Below are 27,289 nucleotides of genomic sequence, written 5' to 3'. Positions count from 1 at the left end.
TAGTTCTTCTGTATTATTTCCTAAGAATAAATTGCAGGAAGTAGTTTTGCCTTTTCCAGAATATCATTTACTTGGAATCATGCATATGTAGCCATTTCAAATTGGTTTCTTTCATTTAACAATATGCATTTAAGATTCCTGCATGACTTCTTGTGGCTTGGTAGATTATTTGTTTTTATTACTGAATAATTCATTGTCTGGATGTACCACAGCTTACCCACTTACCCACTGAAGGGCATTTTGGTTGCTTCGAAGTTTTGGCAATTGTGCATAAAAAACTTCCATAAATATTCATGTGTAGGTTTTTTGTGGAGATATTTGAGTTTTCAACTCATTTGAATAAATATCAAGGAATATGGGTGCTGAATCTTACGGTAAGAGTATGTTTAATTTTATAAGACATACCTTATCATTTTGATTATAGAATTTATGGTTAATTTTTTTTCTTTTCTTTAAAAAATATATATATTGAAATATATTTCCTTGATTTCAGAGAAGAAGAGAGATATAGAAACATCAATGATGAGATAGAATCATTAATTGGCTGCTTCCTGCATGCCCCCTACTGGGGATCAAGCCTGCAACCCAGGCATGTGCCCTGACCAGGAATTGAAATGTGTTCTCCTGGTTCATATGTTGGCGCTCAACTACTGAGCCACACCTATCGGGACATAATTTTTTTTTTCTATTTTATTAACCAGTTAGCCTAACATCATTATAAGTAATATTTTTTTCCTTTTTCTTTTCTTTTTATTTTTTTATTTTATTTTTAAAAAAATCTTTATTGTTCAGATTATTACAGATGTTCCTCTTTTTTCCCCCCATAGCTCCCCTCCACCCGGTTCCTACCCCACTCCAGGCCTTCCCGCCCCCCACTGACCTCATCCATTGGTGTAAGCTCTTTGTCCAATCTCTTCCCACACCCCCCACACCCCCTTCCCCCCCGAGAATTGTCAGTCTGCTCTCTTTCCATGCCCCTGATTCTATTACATTCACCAGTCTGTTCTGTTCATCAGGTTTTTTATTAATTTGATTTTCAGGTTCACTTGTTGATAGATATATATTTGTTGTCACTTTGTTGTTTATAATTTTTTCTCTTTCCCTTTTTTTTCTTCTTCCTCTTCTTAGAGAATACCCTTCAGCATTTCATATAATACTGGTTTGGTGGTGATGAACTCCTTTAGCTTTTCCTTATCTGTGAAGCTCTTTATCTGACCTTCAATTCTAAATGATAGCTTTGCTGGGTAGAGTAATCTCAGTTGTAGGCTCTTGGTATTCATCACTTTGTATATTTCTTGCCACTCCCTTCTGGCCTGTATAGTTTCTGTTGAGAAATCAGCTGACAGTCGTATGGGTACTCCCTTGTAGGTAACTAACTGTTTTTCTCTTGCTGCTTTTAGGATTTTCTCTTTGTCTTTTGCCCTTGGCATTTTAATGATGATGTGTCTTGGTGTGGTCCTCTTTGGATTCCTTTTGTTTGGGGTTCTCTGTGCTTCCTGGACTTGTAAGTCTATTTCTTTCACCAGGTAGGGAAAGTTTTCTGTCATTATTTCTTCAAATAGGTTTTCAATATCTTGCTGTCTCTCTTCTTCTGGCACCCCCATAATTCAGATGTTGGTACACTTGAAGTTGTCCCAGAGGCTCCTTACACTATCTTCATATTTTTGGGTTCTTTTTGCTTTTCCAGTTGGGTGTTTTTTGCTTCTTCATATTTCAAATCTTTCGACTTGATTCTTGGGATCCTCTAGTTTGCTGTTGGATCTCTGCATATTGTTCTTTATTTCAGTCAGTGTATGCTTAATTTCTGATGGGTCCTTTTTCATATCCTTGAGGGTCTCACTAAATTTCTCGGAGGTTTCTAGAAGATTCTTGAGTAACCTTATAACCGTGGTTTTGAACTCTATATCCACTATTTTGCTTTCAACCATTTCTTTCATTTGTGACTTGTTTCTTTGTCTCCGCATTTTGGCTACCTCTCTGTGTTTGTTTCTATGTACTGGGTAGCTGCTAAGTCTCCTTGAGTTGATAGAGTGGCCTTGTGTGGTAGGTGTCCTATAGGGCCCAGTGGCTCAGCCTCCCCAGTCACCTGAGGTGGACACTCTTGGTGCACCCCTTTGTGGGCTGTTTGCACAGTTTTGTAGTTAACCCTTGATTGCTGTTGGTGTCACTGGGAGGAATTGACCTCCAGGCCAATTGGCTGTGATGACCAGCTGTGTCTACACTGGAAGATCTGTTGTGCAGGAGACACCCTTATGGGGCAGGACTTGCTTCAGTGGGGCTTTGGTGCTCACTGAGTCTGCCCCTTGAGTGTGTCTCTTATGGATGTGAAGAGTTGTAATCCAATATGGTCTCTCTTTGACCACTGGGTACACTGGCTCTTGGATCTCCAAGGAGGTGCAAGGTTAGCCACTGTCTGGGGCTACCCAGCAGGAGCTACAGAGACATCTGCAGATTCCTCCTCTTTGTATGGGTTTGAAAGTGCCCAGACAAGGCCCAGCTGTGAAGTAAGGCAGGCTGTTGCTGCTGGGCCTTGGGCCTTCTTTTGGAAGCTCTGGGGCTCTCTGACCCAGCTGTGCAGTTTGACAGGTTTTAGGCAGAGAGAGGACAGGACATTCATATGCAAAAGCTGATGTGCACAGCTTGGATGGGGTTGTAAATTGGGTGGGGTGGGGTCTCAGGGAATCACCAGGGCAGAGCAAACAACAATGGCTGCCAGTCAGCCCTGCTCTGGAGAGGTCCCCGCATTTCCGCCTCCCGAGCCCCCATGCAGGAACAATGATCGCTGCAAGCACCTCTGAGAGAAAGCCGCCCTTGCGTTCCAGCCTGATTCCAGACAGTCCAGTTTTTCCCCGTATGTGTCTGGGTCCCCCAGAGTCTCACCTGGAACTGGAGTTCAGAGCAAGCAGGAGCTTGTATCTCCCTCCCGATTAAAAGAGAAGCACATCCAGGTGCCAGCTCTTTCCGCGCCTCCGCACCTCTTACCAGTCTCAATGCGCTTTCTTCACCTCTCTATTTGTGGAACTTCCACTCAGCCAGCTATCCTGCGGTTCTGGGTGGTAGTTGTTCTGCCTTTTAGTTGTAATTTTGATGTGTTGTGAGAGGCAACAAGTATAGGTGTTTACCTATGGTGCCATCTTGGTTCTCTCAGTAATCTCTTGATAGAAATATTCTTTTGGTTCACAGAACATGAAATCTAAACAACTATGATAGATTGATGGAAAACCTGGAGAAGCCAAGTAAATAAAGACATCCCCAGCCAGTGTTACCCATAATGACAAAAGCCAGTACTGTGTGTGGCTCAGCCAGTGTGGCTCAGTTGGTTGAGCTTTGTACCATGCACTGGAGGTCCCCAGTTCATTCCTGGTCCAGGCAGGTGCCTCGGTTGAAGGCTCAATCTCCAGTAGGGGGCATGCAGGAGGCAGCCGATCAATGATTCTCTCATCATTGATGTTTCTATCTCCCTCTGCCTCTCCTTTCCTCTCTCTCTAAAAAAAAAAAACCAAGACACCTCCTTTTCTCTTCTGTTCTCACTTCCTACAAAAGCTAGTAAGATCAGCCCTAGCCGGATTGGCTCAGTGGATAGAGCATTGGCCTGTGAGCTGAAAGATCCCAGGTTCAATTCTGGTCAAGGGCACATGCCCGGGTTGTGAGCTCGATCCCCAGTGGAAGACTTGCAGGAGGCTGCCTATCCATGATTCTCTCTCATCATGATGTTTCTATCTCTCTCTCCCTCTTCCTTCCTCTCTGAAATCAATAAAAATATATTTTTAAAAAAAGCTAGTAAGGTCATGGATAATCAACCAACCTGGGACTTGGGACTTTCGGTGCTATAATTGAGACAGTTGGTCACCCTGTAACCGATAACTGCAATGTGGTTCTAGTTTGTAATATATAAGGTAGATCCGATTCTGGAGGTTCAGCTTTTGTTTTGAAAATTTTATTAGGGAAACCAGGCATTTGTAAGATATTGCAATAGTCTGTGATTTGGTTCTTTGATTTCACCATGTTTATGTTTTGTTCTTACATTTACTGGTGATGTGGGTCTTGTATTTGGAGGTATTCTGATGGGTCCACCAACCCACTGGATCTTTGGGTAACAACAGAGACTTCTTATTTTCCTGAAATTAATTCTCTTGGGTAATCAGCTCATCCTGATTTGCCCAGTTTTCGAACTAAAAGTCCTGCATCTTTGGAAACCCTTCTGTCTTGGGTAAAAAAGAAGGGTGTTGGATCACTTTGTTTTGGCTAGTTATCTTGACTTTTGCTTAAAGGATCTTTTTTTCTCCTTACAGGGTTTTGATCAATGCAGTGGCATACATATAAGGAAGGTTTATCTGGTGGTGGTATGCAGAAGGACTGGAATGGAATGAAGTTATGATCAGGGAAACACATCTGCACAAAGGTAATAAAGGCCCGAACCACTTTAAAATGGAAAAGAAGGGGGAAGGATTTAGAGAATAACCTCTAGAGTACTGGCTTTTGTCATTATGGGATAATTGCTTTTTTGAAGTTCAGTAGAAACTCCTTGACCACAATTTTAGCAGCCTCTTTTATAATTCTTCTTATTTCACTTCTCTAATTCATTTCACATTGTTAAAAACAAAAAACCCTGCCCTAACTGATTTGGCTCAGTGGATAGAGCATCGGCCTGTGAACTCAAGGGTCCCAGGTTTGATTCCGGTCAAGGGCATGTACCTTGGTTGCGGGCACATCCCCAGTAGGGAATGTGCAGGGGGCAGCTGATCGATGTTTCTCTCTCATCAATGTTTCTAACTCTCTATCCCTCTCCCTTTCTCTCTGTAAAAAATCAATAAAAAATATATATATATTTTAAAAACCCAAACACACACATATTCTTCTTGACCTAGCAATCTTCAACATCCTTATTACTAATCTTAATTCACTGAGATTTTTTCCCTTTCTGGTCACAGTCCTCCTCTTGCTTCTCTCCCCTGCATGTCCTAAATGTGTGCATCCTAGACAAACTTGGCGCCCACATGGAATGTCAATCCAGCACACATGACCTTCTGACACCAATAATGCCCTTTGCCATCATCTTACGAAACCTACTCGAGTCCTGCCTGGGGACCTTGCCATCACCCACAGCGCCAACCATTACACTATGTCAACTCTTAAACTCCTCTAATCAATCCGTTTTCATTCTAGCTTTTTTTATTCCTTGGCTTTTGCTATTACCTTACTAAAATCTCCAGTCCCTTTATCCTCCCATTTCTCCTCAACCTGTCAGCCTCCTGGCTTTAAGACTCTCTCTATGTAGTTCGATGATCTAGATAAGTTAAATGGTTATGCCTTTTCTAAAGATATGGAGGAATGGGTAAATTTAACATTTCTTTCAGTGTCTTAAATTTTTTTTAGGCTTTTGCTAGTCTTAAGGGCATCATTATGAATACCATCACTGTACTGAAGATCTCAGAAGTATTGGTTAATTAATGGAGAGCTTTGGTAGAAAGAGTACCAAATATACTAGTTCGTATAATACTTTCTCTTCCATTACTTATTGAGAGAGAGTAAAAGAGAGAAGAGAAAGCATTATCCCAGAAGCCTCAATCTTCTAAAGAACTTTTAGAAAATGTCATATGCTGCTGTTGGCAAAGATGGCTTCCTTCCTGAAAAAGAGAGAAAGGAGGGGGATGGTAATCAGAGTGACTTGAAATTAAGCTGAGCATGCAACAGTGAGTGAAAGGCAGTAGAAGGATGTTTGGGGCATGGCTGTTGTCTTAGTTTCCTGTGGCTACTATAACAAATTACTACCACAAGCTGGGTGGTTTATCCTCTCACTGTTCTGGTGGCCAGAGCCTGAAATTAGTGTCACTAGGATAAAATCAAAGTGTCAGCAGGGCCAATCTTCCTCGGGAGAGGGTTCTATGAGAGAATCTGTTCCTTGCCTTTCCCAGCATCTGATGGCTTCCAATATTCCTGAACTTGTGGCCTTGTGGCTCTAAGCTACAAAGCCAGCATCCTCAAGGCTCTCTGTCCTATCTGTCTTCACATCACATTCTCTCGGTGTCAGATCACCCTTTGCTTAGCTTGCAATTGCATTTGGGACCCACCCAGATCATTCAGGGTAATCTTCCCATCTTAAGACTGTTTTTCCAAATAAGGCAACATTTTTGGATTCCAGGCATATTTTGGAGCCATTATTCAGCACATTGCAGCTGCCATCGTTGGGCAGGGATGGAAATTCTGTGACGCAATTAAAAGAAGAGATAAGGAGAATCTTCCAAGGGCACCAACTCTAAATCAGTTTCATTTCCAAGGGGAAAAAAACATGATAGCCAGGGTCAATACATTGGATCAGGGAGAAGAAAAGACAACTACACTGAGGGAATTGAAGTATAGATTTGGACTTCCTGTCAGTTAAGAGTTTGAATGTTTTACTTTATTTTATTTCTTTATTTAAAAAATACATATATTTTAATTGATTAAAAGAGAGGAAGAGAGAGCGAGAGAGATATAGGAACATCAGTGATGAGAGAGACTTATTGATCAGCTGCTGCCTGCACCGCCCCCCCCCCCCGCCAATCGAGCCTGCAACCTGGGCATGTGCCCTGACCAGGAATTGAACCGTGACCTCCTGGTTCATAGGTTGATGCTTAACCACTGAACCACTCTGGCGGGCATAACCTTGTTTTAAGTAGCTTAGCAGGGGCCCGGCCAGTGTGGCTCAGTTGGTTGGATGTCATCCCATGCACCAGTAGGTTGCTTGTTTGATTCCTGGTCAGGGCACATGCCCAGGTTGTAGGTGCAATCCCCAGTAGGAGGTGTGTAGATGGCAACTGATTGATGTTTCTCTCTCTCTCTCTCTTCCTCTCTCTGAAATCAATAAAAAACATTTTTTAAGAAAGTGGCTTAGCAAGGGGTCAAGCCACACCTGCCTGTCTCTTCATGTGCTCTTCTCAGGAGTGTGGGAGGGGAAGTAAGCTGATGGGGGGATCATCTTTCTTGGGTGACTGGTGACTAGAGGACCTTATGGGAAGAGTACACCAAAAATAACTGTTCCATGCAAAAATAACTTCTGCAGGTTGAGCCTGTCATTGTCATTCTGATTAGATTGGGGGATTATAGGGATGGCGTATTTTTCTCTGAGACAGTAGAGCACTTTGGAGAGCTTGAGTAGAGGAGTGTGAAATATTGAGTGTGGGTGGGGACAGTTACATCTGCGACCTCCCCCCACCAAAAGCAACCACAGTGGAAGATCAGTGGCTTCATTCAAAGGTCGTCAGAGATGACTAGGCTGGACTTCCCCAGCCACATACAGAGAAGCCTTGAGTAAGAGCAAGGGTGTCTCATTGTGGGTGACACTGAGGCTCTCACCAATGCTCTCTACTGCCCTGGGCATTTCCTCCAGAGAGAGGCCCTGCTCAGAGAGTGAGCAGCTTGGGCTGTGCTTTTGCTGCCCTCAGAGGGGCACAGCTATTTTCTGAGTAAAATGGAGAAAGGTTTGATGACTAAGTGAAACGGAGACGGGTTGTGCTGGACCAGTGATGGGCCCTGTGGTGGCACCTTCCAACCAAGGAGTAAAGAGCAGGGAGCTGTCCAGCTGGCATGGCGTTGACCTATGAACCAGGAGGTCACAGTTCGATTCCTGGTAAGGGCACATGCCCGTGTTGTGGGGTTGATCCCCAGTGTGGGATGTGTAGGAGGCAGCTGATTGATGATTCTCTCTCATCATTGATGTTTCTATCTCTCCCTCTTCCTTCCTCTCTGAAATCAATAAAAATATGTTTTTTAAAAAAAGGGAGAGAGGAACTGATAGCCCATGGAGGGTTAAGAGGAGGAGAGCACCCAGATCCAGAGCTTTGAGATGGCTTATCAACCTCATCTGATATTAGATGCCAGAAAAGGAGGAGGAGAACCTCTGCTTTACCAACCTCTCTCTTCCATTATTAATCCACTTTTGCATCCTTACTTGCATTGTAATGTCAATACTAAGTAATTCCAATGAGAAAATACATGTGATAATACTTTGTGCACCTTAAAGCCACAATAATAAGAAGAATAGCATTTATTGATAATTATTGTATATAGACACTGATTAAGCACTTTACATACATTTAATCCTCATAACAATTTTGTGACATAAGTTTTATTATTCCTATTTTACTGGTGAGAAAATCAAGGCTTAGGCAAATCAAGTTTAAGGAGCTTGTTCAAGGACATATAGATTAGTAAATGGTAGAGTCAGGAATTGAACCCTGCTAGCTCCAGAGTCCAAACTATTAACCACTTTGCTATACTCCCTTGCCAAATAAATACCTGTTAACATATTAATTTTCAACCTTATCACATAAGAGTAAATATAGGTAAAACATAGACACCAGCAGAAATCAGATTTGATTAAAAACAACAACCCAGTAGGTAACGGATGAGACCGAATCAATGCAAAGTCATTGTTAGGAAGCAAAATGGTACCCAGACCAAAATCAGGAATCCTGGCCCCCCAAGTCCCTTTCTTCCGGGCAGTCCTAGGGTGGCCTGTCCCATCCCAGGTCTACGTGAAATGTCTGGAAACTGTAGTGCCCGTCTCCTAATTTGACTGCCTTACTGCAGGGCTCCCAGTGACACTCGGGCTGTGGGGCTTAACACTGACCAGTTGAGTTCAGGCCTCCTGTCTTCAGCCACACTGCCCTGCTTGCTGAGGCTGCTTACCCTGAAGTAGTGGGAAGCACTGCGCAGGCAGAGTTGTAATTACTAGTCTCCCAAATAAGTTAATTCTGCTCTTGGGCTTTCATAGTCTCCCTGTAGTTAAATTTTCATTAGGTCCATTTTCTTAGTTTCTTAAAGAACTTGTGTGGCCTTCCCAATAGCCTGAGTTAGTGAACATTTGAGTTGCACTAGTTAGTGTCCACCTAAAGAGAATCCCTTCAACTACTGTCCGGGGCTGAGCTGGAATATCTGATGCCTTTCTGATCCTGAGTAGAATCTGTCTATCTGAGTCATTTCCTAGAGGTAAGGGGCAGAGTCTCTGCCCCAGACCTTCCACTGCTTCTAACAAGTCCTGCCCCTAACTCCTCAAGGTAGGGAGTCAAGATTTCACCCCCAAGGATTTCATACCATGCACTTGTCTCCAGCATGCGCCTGGATAGCAAATGCAGCCAAGAGAAGGGCTGAAAGAGCAGGCTTTAAGGAAGAGGAGTCCAAAGAAATCACTCCCCCTGCACACCAGCGTTTTGAATCTGTCTGTGAATCTCCTTCCTGGCATAGGAACCCATTAGAGCAGTGGTCGACAACCTTTCAGACCTCACGAATCACCAGTGATCCTCGGACCACCAGTTGGCAACCGCTGCGTTAGAGACCTCAGCCTAGCCAGTGCTGCAGTGTGGAGCTACCCTTGGGAGATTTGCATTTCCTGCACAGAATAGGGTGTGTACCATACAATCCTTTCATTCCCGAGATGGGTGCACTAACTAATTGTCCATCCCATCCTCCTCCTCCACTCCCATATCTACCCACGATATTTTGGAATTACCTCGATAAATTTCTCAAGACTTTTGGTTAGTTTTAGCATGGCCTAACAATCTGGAATATAGCTTTGAATTTGACCCCGATTTACTTTCTGGCTGTCAATTCAGTATTCTTATCCAAGTTGGTTGTTCGCACTGGCCAAATTAACCATTAGTTGCTAAGACTTGTCATGCTGTTTAGAAGTAATATATTGAAAGAATGTCCTAAAAACAATCAGGCAAGCAAAATTAGTAAAAAAAAAAAAAAAAAAGGTCATTCTGAGTTATTAGCCTTGATCATCTGCATTAATGAAAACTGATAAACATTGACTTCGTTTAGTGCTGAGAGACTCCATCATAAACTATATTTCCAAGAACTTCAAGAGGTGAGAAGTTGATTGTTACTGTAGCTGTCTTCAGGATAATCTGTTAGTTTAAAGTGAAAATTTTTATGTGTGCCAGGTGGGCTGTTTGTTGAGTGGTCCCTGTTTAGTCATTCAGATCTGGCTTTGCTCATGGATTCATTATTTTACTAACAACCTGCTTAGCCATATAAAGGGTCCTTTGGGCAAACTCAAGAGGTAGCATAATAGAAGAAAGGTCCTGGTCTTTGAAGCAACACAAAGCTCTGTCCAAATTCTGGTGTTTTAACCCATTAGCCACATGATCTTGGACCTTGCACCTTCGAGTGTCAATTTCTTTATCTGTAAAAACAAAGATGGGAGGGGGGAAGATTATTTTCAAGATTGATGTGAGTAATAAAAATTATATAATATTATATAGGTTAGATTTGTAGATATATTTTATAGCAAACATATGGTTGGAATTAATTAAGTACAAATTTCCTTTCCCTAATATTAACTTATAAATATATTTAAAAACAAGCAATTAATACATATCTCTTTGGAAATGAATATATAAATAGAAGGCTTGGTATATAACAGGAACTCAATACATTCTTGTCAAATAAATGGATACGTTTGGCATATTTCACAACAGGGCCACAATACCTGGACAAAGAACAGGTGATCACTTTCATGCTTTGCAAGTGGAATTGATTGGCTAGCTGCCCCCAATATCTCCTATCTCACATTTTATTATCATCATTATTATTATTTTATTAATCTTCACACAAAGATATATTTTTTCTATTGATATTTTTAGAAAGAGTGGAAGGGAAGGAGGGAGGAGGAGAGAGAGAGAGAAAAACATTGATACGAGAGAGACACATCAATTGGTTGCCTCCTGTATGCCCTCTATAGGGACTGGGGATTGAACCCATGACCCTTCAGTGGGTGGGCTGATGCTATAAGCACTGAGCAACACCAGTCAGGGCAAAAATCGCATTGTTATGATCATGACAGAGAAGCCATCAGTCATTCATTCGATACCCATGAATTGAGAAACCTACTGTCTACAAGTTGTGGGATTACAAACTAAGTCACATGTCTCAGGAGAGGTTTTGTAATTTATAGAAAAAACTAACTGTAAAAACAAAATGATTACTATCTACATATATAAAAGGCTAATATGCAAAGTGTCCCCTCAGGAGTTCGACCAGGAAACCGGGAATTTGCTATGATGTGCACTGACACGGGGATGGCACGGAGTGAAGGAAAGCCCTGGCCAGCAGCGGCAGCCAGGGAAGGAAGGCCCTGGCCAGCAGCCGGAAGGCCCCAATCAGCCCTGGTTGCCAACCAGGCCTAGGGACCCTACCCGTACATGAATTTTGTGCACCGGGCCTCTAGTACTATATGTTTGTCCAATGATGGACAAAAACAAGGGCATTTCCCCCAGAAATTGACAGTAAGTATGCATAATAGGGTGTGTACCAAACAATCCTTTCATTCCCGAGTTATTCATAGATGAGTCTCCTAACCCTTTTCTACTAGTGTATTAATAATAACTACACTGATAAATTCAAAGACCTTAAGTTTAGAATTTATGCTTTTTCTTTTCCTGGAATGCTCTTCTACCCCCTGAAAAACTACTCATTCTTAAGTCTCCCATATCTATTCCATTGTAGGGGTTCAGAACATGTTACCCAAAATGTTACTTATGCATATTGATTATTTTGAAATAAAGGTATTTGAAAAACAGCTGGTGCAAGAAGACACTCTGACCCTCCTTTGTCCCCCTAAAATCAGGAAATAAACCTCCCATGTGATAGGTGCCTTCCCTGAACCAGAAGGTTAGAAGGCATTCTTATCACCAGAGATAGGGAACTTAAGGTTGAGAATGCTATATAAACAAGTCTTGTTACTTTGTTACCATTTTACTATGCCTAGCCCAAAGCCCTTTGTCTTGTTAATTCTTCCACAAATTTATTAATTTATTATTATGTTTTGTCTAAAAGGTATAAAAGTTCACTGGCCCGGTCATTTCTCTGAATCTTATGTTTTCACTAGAGGCCCAATGCACAAAATTCGTGTGTGTGTGGTGGGGGTGTCCCTCACCCTGACCTGTGCCCTCTCGCAATCTGGGACCCCTCACTCCTAACCACCCGCCTGCTCGCTCCTAACTGCCTGCCTGCTCACCACTCCTTAGTACTGCCATGGAGGTGGGAGAGGCTCCTGCCACCTTCGCTGTGCTTGCTGCTCCCACTGTGAGAGGGCACTGACCACCAGGGGGCAGCTTCTGCATTGAGCATCTGCCCTCTGGTGATTAGTGTACATCATAGTGACCAGTCGTTCAGGTCGTTCCACCACAATGGTCACTGGGCTTTTTTTTTCTTCTGTTAACCTGTGTTCTGTCACTTTAATTATTAGAGAAGCCAAATAACCTAGTATGGAAGAAGGAAAAGTATTCCTCCCCTACATTACAAAACACTTCCAGATTCCTATCACCTTCCTACTCTAAACATATCATTTGGTTCTTCTTTGTCCTAGTTAATCAGTAGAATTCTTGAGAAAGGTTTAGAAATTTTATATATTTGAATCCCACCCAGATTTACTAAATTAGGTGGGACAGAAGCATGTGTAGATTTTGAAACTACACAGGTGGTTTTACTTCTGGGGCTGATAATCACCAATGTGTAAAGCAAAAGCAGAATAAGGATTACTGGAGTATAAAACTGTACCACGTTCATTTTGTTTCCCTAGCTCATAGCACCTTGTAAGCACTCAGGATGAGTTATTTTGAATATATTAAATAAATTAGCAAGCAGATAGAGCTGGAAAGTATGTGATGTGGCAGAGTAAGTTTTAATGAAAGATTCATTCTTGGAAGGCAAGACAGGGGTAGTGTGGGTGGGTGGCATTTAATAAAGTATGAGTTCAGAAAGGGAAGCCTAAAATGAATAAGGTCTCAGGGGCAATAAAAGAAAGAAGAGGGTATGAAAGACCAGCTTGGCCTTCCTTTGACAAAAAGTTGTCCCACAGTTGGAATGGGATGGCATTTGAATAACCTTCTAGTCAGGACTGGGAGACAGGCATTGTATCAGGTGCCCTTAATGGGAAAGAAAATAGATGCTAATAAGAAGGAGTTTAAAATCTAGCTAAGACCCAGTTGAAAAACATTCACAGAACAACAGGGCAGTTAAGCTTAATGTTGCCATTGTGAATACTTACTTTGTGTCAGGCTTTACATTAAACCAGTGGTTCTCAACCTTGGCTGCACATTAGAATCACCCGGGAATCTTTTTAAAATCCTGATTTCTGGGCCTCATCCTCTGGAAATTCTGTTTCTTTGTTACTAATGTTGTGGCCCCACCCCATAACAAAGAAACAGAATTTCCGAAGGATGTGGCCCAGAAATCAGGATTTTAAAAAGATTCCCAGGTGATTCTAATGTGCAGCCAAGGTTGAGAACCGCTGCATTAAGCACTTTATAAGCATGCCTTAATTAAAAACCATTACTGTTGCCCTTGTTGAAGAGATGCAGGCTTGGAGAGGATAATTAACTGGTTCAAGGTTATACAGCTCAATGAGTGTTGGAAACTAGATTTGGACCCAGGTTGAGCTGTTTCCAGAACCTGTGTTTTTGTGCACTACACCACTAGCCTTCTTCCTTAAACCCACTATCTATCTATATATATATATATATAAAAGCCTAAGTGACCATTTGACCGTCAGACTGTTCAACTGTCCACCCATTCGACCATCAGTCAGTAGCTATGACGTGCACTGACCACCAGGGGCAGACGCTCAACACAGGAGCTGCCAAGCTGTGGTGACTTGGCAGTTGTGGTTCTTGGGTGACGCACCAGAATTAGAGAGGAGGGAGCCTGGTTCCAGGGTGCATCACCCAAGAACCGCCCTCTCACAATCCGGAACTCCTTGGTGCAGTGGTTCCAGCCTTCTGGCCCTTTAAATACAGTTCCTCATGTTGTGACCCCAACCATAAAATTATTTTCGTTGCTACTTCATAACTGTAATTTTGCTACTGTTATGAATCATAATGTAAATATCTGATATGCAGGATGGTCTTAGGTGACCCCTGTGAAAGGGTCGTTCAACCTCCAAAGGGGTTGCGACCCACAGGTTGAGAACCGCTGCCTTGGGGGATGTCAGAGAGCTGGTTTCGGCCTGATCCCTGCAGGCCACGCCGAGGGACCCCACCGGTGCACAAATCTGTGCACTGGGCCTCCAGTATATATAAAAGGCTAAGTGTCCATCTGTCTGACCAGTAGCTATGATGCTCACACCACCAGAGGGCAGATGCTCAACACAGAAGCTGCCATGATGAGCACTGGCCATTTAAAAATAAATGGCACTACGGACCTGGTGCCGACAAACCAACACTCGGCTTACCCCAAGTGGGACAGAGGCTCCACCACCACCCCGGAGTGACACCCCACCAAATCTCAGCCAATGCTGCCATGACCCCATGGCGCAAAATGTGGCCCACAGCCCACCCAGCCTGAAAATGGTGGCTGTGAGCACTGGGTAATGACATCACGTAGCAACGCCCAGCTTCCTCTCCCTAGCGACTAGCCTCCTTGGAGTTTCTTCAACCCAGGAACATGACTTGCTTTATAGCCAGGTGGCAACATTTTACAGTTTAACCAAAGTTTGTGAAGCGTTTTCCTATGCCTCATCTCACTTGATCCTCACAGAAGTCCTGGAGTAGGTAGACAGGAGACTTGGTAGAATCCTATTTTCTTTTCATTAGCAAGACATGAATAGTGATATTAAAATATTTCTTCTAATTAATTTCCTTTCAATGTGCACAAATCCATGCACCGGGACCTAGTCTTCTATAATAGCCTCTGGCTTAAGTGATTACCTAAAATCACATGGCAAATTTTACCATGTTTTCAAGGCTTAATTAAAATAATTCCTTGGCTCTCCATTGCCTTGCAGAGTGTGTTAGAAAATGGAGCATTTGGCAGAACAAAGTAGAGAGGTAACTGAGTGGGAAGGGATGATATTGGTTTCCAAAAGCAGTGAGTTAACTTGGAATTTACTTGAAGGAAGGAAAGAATAGAGGAGAAAGAACAGAGCAACATTAATCTAGACCTGGAATGTTTGAGTACAAAAAATCAGACCCACCTCTGTATCTACTAAAGCCATTATTCTGAACTTCTCATGATACACACACACACACACACACACACACACACACACACACTCACACACATACACTCACATACACACGTGCAGATAACCTGTGAGATTTTGCTAAATAACTAATTTTTAAACAAAGACAATGGTAACATTTGAAAGATATATTTACATAGGGTGAGCTGTAAAAACAGTACTGTAAGTATTGTAATACTTCTAACACCAAAATTATGTATTGTTTTTTTCTCACACCAACCAATTCTCTGGTTCTCCGGACACAAATTGAACGGTCCTTCATTTCAGGTCCATACGGATGCTAATCACCTGGAGGGAGTGTCCAACTCTACAGGTTTAAGGGCTCAGTCCCACAAGACCCCCTCACTTCAGATGCCAGTCACAGATACTAGATCACCTGTACTTTTTTTCTTTTTTAATGATGATTAGGTGCCACGAAGTAGGTGGCAATGCCTTAACTGTGTGCGTGTTGTTAGGCCCAAGAGCCTCTTCCTTCCTTGTCAAGAGGACTGCTAACCGTCTCTCTTTTCATACAACACTAGGTCACCTGTACTTCAATTCAACCAGCTACAAATCAGGCATTCCCATAACCCTCTCCTTAGGTTCAATACTTTGCTAGAGCAGCTCACAGAACTCACTGGTTTATTATAAAGGATACAACTGAACAGCCAGATGAAGAGGTACACAGTGCAAGGTCTGAGAGGGTCCAGAGCGCAGAGCCTCTGTCCCCTCGGAGTTAGAGTGTGTCATCCTCCCAGCACCTCCCTGTGTTCACCCTCCTGGAAGCGATCTATCCAAACCCATCATTTAGGGGTGTTTATGGAGGTTTCATTGCAGAGGTATAATGAATTAAATAATCGGCCATTGGTGATGGAATTAAATCTTTAGCCTCTCTCCCCTGTCTGGAGGTCGTGTGTATGTGTGTGTGGGGGGGGGGGGGGTGGGGGGTGGAGGGGGGGGGGGCGCAGCGTGAAGCTGAAAGTTCCAAGTTTCTAATCAAGGCCTGGTATTTCTAGCCACCACATGCCCCCCATCCTGAAGCTATTTATGGGGTCACCAGTCATCTTATTAGTATACAAAAGACACTCATCACTCCAAGTGTTTTAGGAGCTGTGTGCCAGGAACCTGGGACAAAGACCAAATACTTATTTATTATTATTATTATTATACCATAGGCCTCATCTTTGCAGAAAATTAATGCTGCTTTGTGTTCTCTGGTGATGTGAAGTATGACGAAACCATCCTGAAATCTGAGGCAGGAGGTTCATATAAATAACTGAAATCCTAATTCAGGTTTAAATGCCTGTTGACTCAACTTATGATGCACATCCAATTTAGGATGTTCTACATACACTCTCATATTTGATACCTGTACTGTGAAAAATTGGTAATCCAGGGGGCTCTGCAGCTCTTAGCATTTTGTATTTCCTCCCTTGCTTTTTATATTACATGGACTTGTCTCATGATGGCACCATTGTGACATGTGTGCAGGCTGGACACACCCTGTCTAACTGATATTTACTTAGAGAGCCTTCTCTCCTTATGGATAGATCCAAAGCACACATTTCTCCCCAGTTTAAGGATGGCAGGCAAACAGTGAAGCTTCTGCCCCGAAGACTGTAGCTTTTGCTATTGCCGTCATGACTTTTAGCCGCCCAACTTCAGTTATGATGGGTGATTCACACACATACACACAAGGTTTGTGAGCAGCATCACATTGTCTGAACTCATGTTTTACAAAAATCTCAGCCACTGTTTCTGGGTTACTGTTGTTATGGAGACTTATACCATATGACTGCTAAACTGGTTGTGTTATATTGTTCTTATATTTTAGTTAGTTTTTCTTTTGGAGGTTTATTTTTTATTGTTTTCTTTCTTTTTAAAATATATGTTTTTATTGATTTTAGAGAGGATGGGAGAGGGATAGAGAGATAGGCACATCAATTGGCTGTCTCCTACATGCTCCCTACTGGGGATCGAGCCCACAACCCAGGCATGTGCCCTGACTGGGAATCGAACTGTGACCTCCTGGTTCATAGGTCTTTGCTCAGCTATTGAGCCACGCTATTTGGGCCTGTTTTCTTTCTTAATGCATATGATTTAAATTTGCATGCCTGAGATGCTGTTGAAAAAAGAGGTTAGTGTTATATTTGAATAGCTGGGTAAATAATATAATTTCAGTTGACATTTATTAAAAATAAATAAGAGTGAGTTCTTATGTGTTTGTACGAAATTCGTTTTCCCATGGCATTATACTCACGTAACATATAAATAGACTAAATAAAAGCATTCTTGTATTTAACAATTAGCAGCAAATTCATATCATTCACTAAATATTTATTGAGGACTCTAGGCCAGATACATGTAGGGGAGGGCTCACAGGACAGGACGAGATGTTGTGGGTCTAGAGTTAAGAAGAGAGTGAGAGTCCCTGTCACTCTTCTGCTTAAAACCCTTGGAGGGCCTCAGGCCCAAATTGGTTTAGAATATTCTTCTCCCACCCAGAAAACTGGCTGAAGGAGCCCAGAAAGGGGGAAGGAGACTTTCAGAAATCAGACCTCTGGTCCTCTGTTTTGACCTCTTTTCTCTTGTCTTTCAGTATATGTTTCATATTCATTATTCCTGATTTTTCTTCTCAACTTTGAATAAATCCTGGGTTTGCCTCTGGGCGGTCACTTTCAAATAATCTTAATCCCATTCCCTGCACTATATGGGAAAATCTTACCCTATTCATAACCAGACCCAACTTCTAGAACTATAATTTTAGAATGGCATCCTAGATCCCACCAGGGAAGGAATTCAGATATGCGCCATTGCTTTGAAGTTAAAATGCCTTTAGCTTAGTACACAAACCCCTTTCAGATTTGACACCTGCTCATCTTTCTAGCTTCATTTGTCACCCTTCAGCTTGTATGTTAGGTTTCAGTCCTATTTAATCTCTTGAGCAGTTCCTAGAGCTTGTATTTCCCCCCCATTTCAGTGTCTTTGCACATGGCACGTTTCCTTCTCATAAAGAGCCTTTGTTTCACCCCAGTTCCCTACCTATCTCTTCTTAACCTCAAAGCGATCCCAGGGTCCTATCTCCCAAGAAGCCCTAGTCGGATTTAGATGCTTCTCCTCTGTGCCATAGCATTTATCACATTGTAGCAATTGCTTTACTAATCGGTCTCCCACCTGCTCTCAGATTTTGAAACAGTCCACCTTGCCTTATTAGACTTTCTACCCATGTCTAGCTCATAATAGGCACTCATAGGTAATCATTGAATAAATTAGTGAATGAATAAATCAATCAATTTACTGCCTTATATCTATTCAAAGCCCTTTGGGAGGTAGGTGTAGTATGAATAATAAACAAGCAATAATATTACAGTCTAATATGAGAGGTGAAAGGTAGAGAGGTCATACATAGAAAAATACTGTATATTCCTTTTTTTCCTAGATATGAATGAGAGTTTAATAAGTGCCAATTGCTGAATCAAGATATATCTAATTGTTACCAAAAGCAATAGTCAATTAAGACAAAAATAAGATTGATCAGTGAGTTAACAATTATTGAGTATCTATGATGTGCAAATCACAGCTTAATCTATAGGATGTGAGAGAGCATATGTAAAAATAACCCTGAGACAGAGCAGACTGTGATAATCATATTAGAGATTCAAACAACATTCTGTGGGATTCTGATGGGAAAAAATTAATTCTGATCAGAATTAATCAAGTCAACAATTGATGGGATGTGCACAAGCTGTGAAAATCAGGGCAACCAACTAATTAATGTCGAACAGAATAAACAGTGGATTGAGTAATATCTATTGCTTGTCAGCTGGTTATTTTGCTCTGGGATGGCTGTCAACTCTGAGTGATAAGGAAGTGAGAAAGTAGAAGAAGGAAGTGTGACAGGACCTAGAGGGAAGAAATTTGTTATTGAGAAAGAAAGAAGCGGAACTACAGGGAGGACAAAGGGGGGCAAAAAATTGTTTTGATTGCAGGTATAGCATTTTTTTGAGTCTTTAGTTCCAAGAATAGGGAAAGGAAGGATAAAAGAGAGCAAATCATGGAACCAAAGGAAGGCAGTATCAAAATAAGGAGAAATCTAAAAGAAAAGAAGCTGAAATAACGTGTTCACGTAGGAATTATGCTGTTACCACTGGTTATAAAATGCTAATACCAGGAACATTTTAGTGATGATACAGATAAAAGGGTGGAGAAGGCATGGTTGCAGATAGAAGGAAAAAATTTTGTTATGTGATTGTTGCTAGAACTGTTTACAAATATTCCCACTCTCAATTAATGCGGGAGAACTGCACATCCACTGCTTTCAAATACTGACTTGCTGTGTGACTTTCTTTGGCCAATAAAATGTGCGTGGAAGTGAAAGACATAGAATGAATGAGAAGTACTTTTCAGCACTGACATGTTGTGTGCAAGTATAAGCTAATCTATCTTACAAACACAATTATTCAGATATAAAAAGATAGCTAATATTCATGCCGAGAAGAGAGAGAGAGAGAGATTTGTGAGACAGGCCAAAGGAATACCATTATTTTTAAAAATATATTTTATTGATTTTTTAGAGAGGAAGGGATAGGGATAGAGAGTTAGAAACACCGATGAGAGAGAAACATCGATCCTCTGCCTCCTGCACACCCCCTACTGAGGATGTGCCCACAACCAAGGTACATGCCCTTGACTGGAATCGAACCTGGGACCCTTCAGTCTGTAGGCCAATGCTCTATCCACTGAGCCAAACCAGTTAGGGCAATACCATTATTATTATTCCTTTTTCCTTTCAATAATTTACCTGTATGACTTTCTTTTTGTAATATTCTCCTTCAAACATAGTATCCACTTTTATAGTTTTGAATACTGCCTTGGTGACAATGATTAAAACCCCTATATATCTGGTTCTGACAATCATTTCTAACTGCCTACAAAGACTTGCTTATGTTAGAAGACTTCCAGTAAAACTATTCAGGCATGTTCATGTTTAAAAATGAATCTATGAAACTCCCCAACACACCAAATGTTCCCCAAAGAAATATCCTCCACCCTTGGTTGTGAAATTTGATTGCTTCCTCTTCATTCCCCTCTTTATTCAATCTCTTCTTCAAAATGCCTCTCAGATTTTCCACTTCCTCTTCACTCACACCTCAGCTCCCTTGCCCAAAATTACATAACTCACACCTGGACTACTGTCACAATCTCATCTCCCTCCCAACATATTCTTCTCCCAGTCCATCCTGCCCACTATTCCCAGACCCTCTTCCCTCCTCAAGGATCCTCTACTACCCCTCAATCTTGCATCCAGCATCCTCCATAACCTGCCCACCTACTGTTTCCCTACTGCTTTGCTCAACAGGTGTGTTTTCTGTGCTGTAAACCACTCTGCTCGTTCCTCCCTCCCTACTTGGCTAATGATTTTACCTCCAAGCTGGCAAGTGTTCTCAATATTTTCTGTTAACCCTCACCTGAGGATATTTTTTCCATTGATTATTTTTAGAAAGAGTGGAAGGGAGGGAGGGAAGGAGGGAGGGAAGAGAGAGAGAGAGAGAGAGAGAGAGAGAGAGAGAGAGAGAGAGAACATCAATGTGAGAGAGACACATCAATTGGTTGCCTCCCACACATGCCCCGCCCGGGAATTAAACCTGTGACCCTTCCATCCCAAGACCAACGCTCTAACCACGGAGCAACTGCCCAGGGAGTGTTCTCAATCTTGTCAATCTTCAGTCAAAAATCCCATCCATCCTTGAGACTTATTTTAAATTCTATTTTGTTTTGTTTCTGGAAGATTTGCCCAACAAATGCCACCCAAATGGATCTCTCCCTCTTCCCCCTCACATAGCACTTAGTCACAGAGTTCTAAGTGCTCTTAGAAATCATGTAGAACGATCCCCCAACTTTATAGTAGAGGTTCAGAGACCTGGCCAGTCCTTCAACCAGTTAGTGACTGCTAGAACTGAATCCCAGGTGTCCTGACTTAGTTTTCTTTCCACTACACTTTCCTGCCTTTTCTTTACCCAACTATTGTATTTTAGAGTTTAATCCTGCCCAATCTTGCATTTTGTTTAATGTTTATAAATTGTGCATCCCTGATTAGGTTACGAGCAGCTTAGGAACAATGAGTGCAGTCCATAATAGGTGACAAGCCCTTATTTTTAGGTTTCTGAGGCAGAGGTTCAGAGTAAAGTAAAAAGCAGAGCCAAGCCATGAAACCAATAAGTTTTGGAACAACTTGGAATCAGCCAGGGACACAAATAGAGCAGTAGAGAATAAGTAAGGTAGTAATCTAAGGTCAGGAGCTTAGAAGACCAGACTCAGGAAAATTTAGAGAGATTCCAAAGTACCAACTCTCTGAATAAAATACAGATGATCAGAGAGAGTTGGATCAAGTGGCAGGTCCCTTACTTAATGCCTACAATAGGGGGAATAAGAAAAAGACGAGAAAAAAGATTCACCAGAAATCCCCACAAATCTCCTCTGTCTGCTTGGAGGTGACCCTAAAAGAGGACACCAACCCTAGCCAGTTTGGCTCAGTGGATAGAGTGTCGGCCTGCAGAACTGAAGGGTCCTGGGTTCGATTCCTGTCAAGGGAACATGCCAGGGTTGTGGGCTCGATCCCCAGTAAGGGGCGGGCAGGAGGCAGCCGATCCCTGATTCTCATCATTGATGTTTCTATCTCCCTCTCTCTTCCTCTCTGAAGTCAATAAAAAAAATATATATTGAAAAAAAAGAGAGGACACCAACAATGAGAAAGCCTGATTTTTAATTATGGAAGTTCTGCCCAGCCAGAGAGAGGCTGAGCAGGGAGGGCAGAGCTGCTCTGACCCCAAAACCAGTAGGTGTTCTTAGTTGGCTGATGGTGCAACCCCAGCCATGCTTCTCTCCTGCAGCTCCATCCAGCTGCAGGCTCCTGAGTGTGGCTTGCCAGATCCCATCCTTCCTGAATACTGGCCCAGACAACGGAAGCCTGAGCCTCTCTACCTCTGTCCTGGCTGCAGGACAAGGTATCCAGTCTACCAGACTTGTCTGACCTGTGCTTTTATCTTATTAACATAAACTACTTGGCGTGGAGTATACAAGATTTTGCACACCTTTACCCCACTTTTCCTCCCCAATTTTTATTTTCCACTGTATCCCTTGCAGCAACATAGTCAGCCACCATTTTTTAGAAGAATATATACTTAAAATTTTTAAAATTTGTTTATTGATTTGAGAGAGAGAAACATCAGTTTATTGTTCCACTTATTTATGCATTCATTGGTGATATCCTGACCAGAAATCAGACTTGCAATCTCGGCGCATTGGGATGACTCTCTTACGAGCTGAGCTACCTGCCCAGGGTAGTATATGTACACTTTCATGCCTCCAAGTCTTTGCCTATGATATTCCCTCTGTCTAGAGTGCTCTTCCTGTTTAACAGCCACACTATATCTGACTGACAACATTTATGTTTCAAGATCCAACTCACATATTCTTTTTTAAATATAATTTTTATTGATTTCAGAGAGGAAGGGGAGAGAGAGAAAGAGAGATAGAAACATCAATGATGAGAGAGAATCATTGATTGGCTGCTTCCTGCATGCCCCCCACTGGGGACCAAGCCCACAACCCAGGCATGTACCCTGGACTGGAAAGTGAACCTGGGACCCTTCAGTCCCCAGGCCGAGGCTCTATCCACTGAGCCAAACTGGCTAGGGCCCAACTCACATATTCTTGCCTCAGTCAAGTATTCTAAGATCGCCCTAGCCGGTTTGGCTCACTGGATAGAGCGTCGGCCTGAGGACTGAAGAGTCCCGGGTTCGATTCTGGTCAAGGGCATGTACCTTGGTTGCAGGCACATCCCCAGTAGGGGGTGTGCAGGAGGCAGCTGATCGATGATTCTCTCTCAATGTTTCTAACTCTCTATCCCTCTCACTTCCTCTCTGTAAAAAATCAATAAAATATATTTTTTAAAAAAAAAAGTATTCTAAGATCTACTAATCAGAACAGAGCAAACTATTCTTTTCCCTGGATTCTCATAACCAGTTCTTTGTGTCTTTATTATAGCACATTAGAACTTATATTTTATAGTATGGTATAGTTTTATATCTTCATCCATTATATTTAAACTCTTTGAGAACAAGAATTATGTTGTTTTATTTATATTTTAATTATGTTTTAATTATCACCGGACCCTCAGAGCACCTAGGTCATTGCATTGTGCATAATAAAAATTGAATAAATGTGTTGGGCTGTCTTAAATTGCTGTCATTTCTTTTATTCTCTATTTTTAAAAATAGATGATATTTTTTGAGCAGTTTTAGGTTTACAGAAAAATTGGGTGGAAAGTACATAGAGTTCCTTCTTACCCACCACATGACCTCCCCCACCACTAACATCCTGCACCAGAGTGGTGCATTTGTTACAGTTGATAAACCTACATCAAAACCCAAAGTCCATAGTTTATACTAGGACTCATCCTTAGTGTTATACATTCTGTGAGTTTTGACAAATATTTAGTGACTGTATTCATCATTATAGTTTCACTGCCTTACAAATCCTCTGTGATCTACCTATTCATTCCTTCTCCCCACTATTCCTGGCAATCATTGATCTTTTTACAGTCTCCATAGTTTTGCCTTTTCTAGAATGTTATATTTAGAATCATAAAGTGTGTAGCGTTTTCAGATTGGTTTCTTTTACTTAGTAATATGCATTTAAGTTTCTTCCATGTCTTACCAGGGATATTTTTTTCCATTGATTTTTAGAGTGAGTAGAAGGGAGAGAGAGAGAGGGAGGAAGAGAGAGAGAGAAAAACATCGATATGAAAGAGACACATTGGTTGATTGCCTCCCACATGCACCTCGACTGGAGGCCAAGATGGAACTTGCAACTCAGGTACATGCACTTGACCAGGAATCAAACCCAAGGCCCTTCAGTGGGTGGGCCAGTGCTCTACCACTGAGCTACACCGGCCAGGGCTCTTCCATGTCTTTTCATGGTTTGATAGCACACTTCTTTTTTAGCACTGAATAACATGCCATTGTCTAAATGTACAACAGTTTATCAGTTCACCTACTGAGGGAGATCTTTGTTGCTTCCAACTTTTGCAGTTATAAATAAAGCTACTTTATTTTTTAATTTTTTAAAAATATTTTATTTATTTCAGAGAGGAAGGGAGAGGGAGAGAGAGAAACATCAGTGAAGAGAGGGAATCATCGATCGGCTGCCTCCGGCATGTCCCCCACTGGGGATCAAGTCCAAGCCTGGTCATGTGCCCTGACGGGGAATTGAACCGTGACCTCCTGGTTCATAGACCAACACTCAACCACTGAGTCCTGCTGGCAGGGTTGAATAAAGCTACTTTAAACATCAGTGCGCAGGTTTTTGTGTAGAATGAAATTTCTATTTGGGTATAAACCAAGGACTACAATTGCTGGTTCCTGTGGTAAGAGCATATTTAGTTTAGTAAGAAAATGCCAAACTATCTTCCAGAGTGGTGGTGCCACCAGCATTGAATGAGAGTTCCTGTTGCTCCACACCCTCACCAGCATATGGTGGTGTCAGTGTTTTGGGTTTTCGCCATTCTAATAGGTAATGGTATTTCATTATTGTTTTAATTTGCAATTCCCTAATGACTAATATGCTATGGATCATCTTTTCATATGCTTACTTGTTATTTGAATACCTCCTTTGGTGAAGTTTTTTTCCCTATTTTGTACATAATAAAAATAACAAATGCCAATTGTTCAAACAATATACGAGTTTACGAAGTAATAAGTCAGTGTTCTCTCTGCTCAATCTCATAATTCAAATGTAATCACTGTTAACATTTTCTTTGTCTTCCTTCTAGACTTTAAAAAAATGTTTTTATTGATTACAGACAGAGGTTTGGAGAGAGAAAGAGGTATAGAAATATCAATGATGAGAATCACTGATCAGCTGCCTCCTGCACACCACACACTGGGGATTGAGCCCGCAACCCGGGCATGTGCCCTGAGCAGGAGTCAAACCACAACCTCCTGATTCATATGTCAACACTCAACCACTGAGCCATGCTGGACAGGCTAGACATTTCTCTATGCATTTACATAACTACATAAACATATTTACACTACCATACTGTTTTTCCACACAGTTCCTAATAACTGCAACAGAGATTAGAAAAAGAGAATTTACTCTTTTCCAGCCTTTATAGAGGAGGCAGACAGAAGATAAGCAGGGTGGGAGTAGATGTTGGGTGAGCCAGCCACCAGACTCTGTTACCAGGTGCTCGGTGCTCACCCCACTACAGACTAAAGACTAAAAATGCAGTTAGAAATAAGATAGTTCTTACCCTGAAGGTGTTAACAGTTGAAAAAAGACATGGAAGTAAACAATTTTATTGCAGTCAACATTAATTTTCAGTTTTTTATTAAAGCTGGAGACAGTGAAACAGGAACGGCTTAGGATAGAAGAAACAACAGGAGAGAGCTAGGCAGGGCTGCTTTGGATCTCTAGAAATGTTATAGGAAAGAAATGAGCCTAAGTGGGGGCTGCTTTGGCTCACTGAGAAGTCAGAGAAAAGGGGGCCTTGGGAACACGTTCAGGGTGTAAGCCCAAGACGAGCTGCTGCCGCCCATTGCTCCCCCGGTTGCAAGTCTCATGGAGGTCCTTGGAATTTAGGAGATGCATGCCTGAGACGGAAGAAAGGCATGGGCATGCTCCTTGGAGGGAGAGCACACTGCAATAAACATTTTTATTGCATAAAATGATACAATAAAAAAGTAAAATTGGTACAAAACTATGGAAAGGAAATGTTAGAGGTCCAAAGGAGAGAATGAATGGTTGATTCTATCTCAAGTGGAGGAGAGGGGGGAGGAGGCTAGGTAACACATAAGCAGGAAGTGACACTTAAGCAGTCTTAAGGAAATGAGTATAGGGCTCATGGGGTACTCAGAGGGTGAAGTGCATTCCAGGTGAAGGGAACAGGGGCAGAGACACAACCCATTGGGTGACTTCCAGGAACTGTAAGCAGATCATTAGGACTGAAGAGGAGGTTTGGGGTAGGTTGTGGCAGGTGAGGCCTGACAATAGATGAAGCTGGAGATTTATGCTGGGCCAAGTCACAGAGGGCCTGTATGTCCCACAACAAGGAATCTGGAAACTCCTGTGATCTGAACTGAGATTGTGTCACCTAAGCTGTCGAGTGAAACCACAGAGTGGAACCATGTGAAAATAGTTTTAAATACTTGCCCCCTATGTTGGATTTCCCTCTTTCACCTGGATGCAGCCACACCTTAATTCCTGAGTGACCTGCGCATATACTAGCCCCACTGAGTACTTGTTAGATTAAAACAGGCCACCAACTTCTAAAGGAAGTTACTGCACTGCTCTGGGCCTCAGTTTCTTCGTAAGATGCATAATTCATGAGCATCAGTCTGGTTTAATTAAGTGGAAAACAGCAACAACAAAGACTTTTGCGGCAGAAAGACCTGTGTTTGAATCCTGGCTCCCCTTCTGTTACCAGAATAACGATGTGACAGAATAATGATGAGAACCTTAGTTTTCTCATGTATAAAACAGGGAAAATGCACCTCTCAGTGCATAGTTAGTGACCAGTAAGTACCAGTATTTTTTTAAAAATATGTTTTTATTGATTTTAGAGAGAGAGAGAGAGAAACATTGATTGGCTGCCTCCTGTATGCCCCCTACTGGGCATCAACCCTGCAACCAGGGCATGTGTCATGACTGGGAATCACTCCACCAACTGAGCCATGCCGATTGGGGCTAAGTACCAGCGTTTTTATATCTACCCAATAAGGTAAGTGGACTAGGTCTAACGTTACCCTAAAGTTGAAGATCCAGAGGCTTACAGATAGATGGCAGCTTGCCAAAAGAGCAGCCAGCCAAGTAAGTGTTTGGAGCTGGGCTCAAAGCCAAGTCGTGACTCTAAAGTTAGCACTCTTTCCACTAGGCTATGCGGCGTCTCTTCTCCAAGTGAAAGGGTGGGCTTCAGATCTCTGTGATACCTGTCAAGTAAATGATTTCATGAATACATTAGACAGCCCCACACCCTCCTCAAACGTGTGCTTAAAGAGCACACAGGTTGGAGTGGCTTCATGTTTTGTAATAACTCCTGAGTGTGTGACCCGGATGCTCCAGCTCTGTGTCTAGCTTTAGCATGACTATAACCTGCAGGGACAAGTAGCTCATATGGACTCGATCTATCTATGCTCAAGGTCCAATTTCCTGGTGACCTAAGGACCGCAGTACAAGGAATAAAGAGAAGGGCGGGACTTCCCTTGTTATGGGCAACACGCTGCAGCTTTCTGCCAAGTTTGCAGT

General features: G+C 42.1%; 1 long non-coding RNA gene and 1 other non-coding gene across 3 annotated transcripts in view; one reads left to right on the top strand and one right to left on the bottom strand.

Moving 5' to 3' along the window:
* LOC139017411 (uncharacterized) overlaps positions 1-27,289 on the top strand; it is a 94,142-nt gene that overhangs the window by 25,941 nt on the left and 40,912 nt on the right. For both annotated transcript variants that reach the window (XR_011472859.1, XR_011472858.1), the window contains exon 3: positions 4,293-4,402. This is a non-coding gene — a long non-coding RNA (uncharacterized lncRNA). The remainder of the gene's footprint in view (positions 1-4,292; positions 4,403-27,289) is intronic.
* Positions 15,397-15,522, bottom strand: LOC139019167 (U6atac minor spliceosomal RNA). Its single transcript, XR_011473053.1, has one exon. It is a non-coding gene; the product is annotated as a U6atac minor spliceosomal RNA (small nuclear RNA).

The sequence above is a fragment of the Myotis yumanensis genome, unplaced genomic scaffold, assembly GCF_028538775.1.
Source record: "Myotis yumanensis isolate MYYU_CA2020_CCGP unplaced genomic scaffold, mMyoYum1.0.hap1 SCAF_10, whole genome shotgun sequence".
Lineage (NCBI taxonomy): Eukaryota > Metazoa > Chordata > Mammalia > Chiroptera > Vespertilionidae > Myotis > Myotis yumanensis.
Note: the sequence above shows the minus strand (reverse complement) of the source record. Positions and strands in the feature narration are given on the sequence as shown.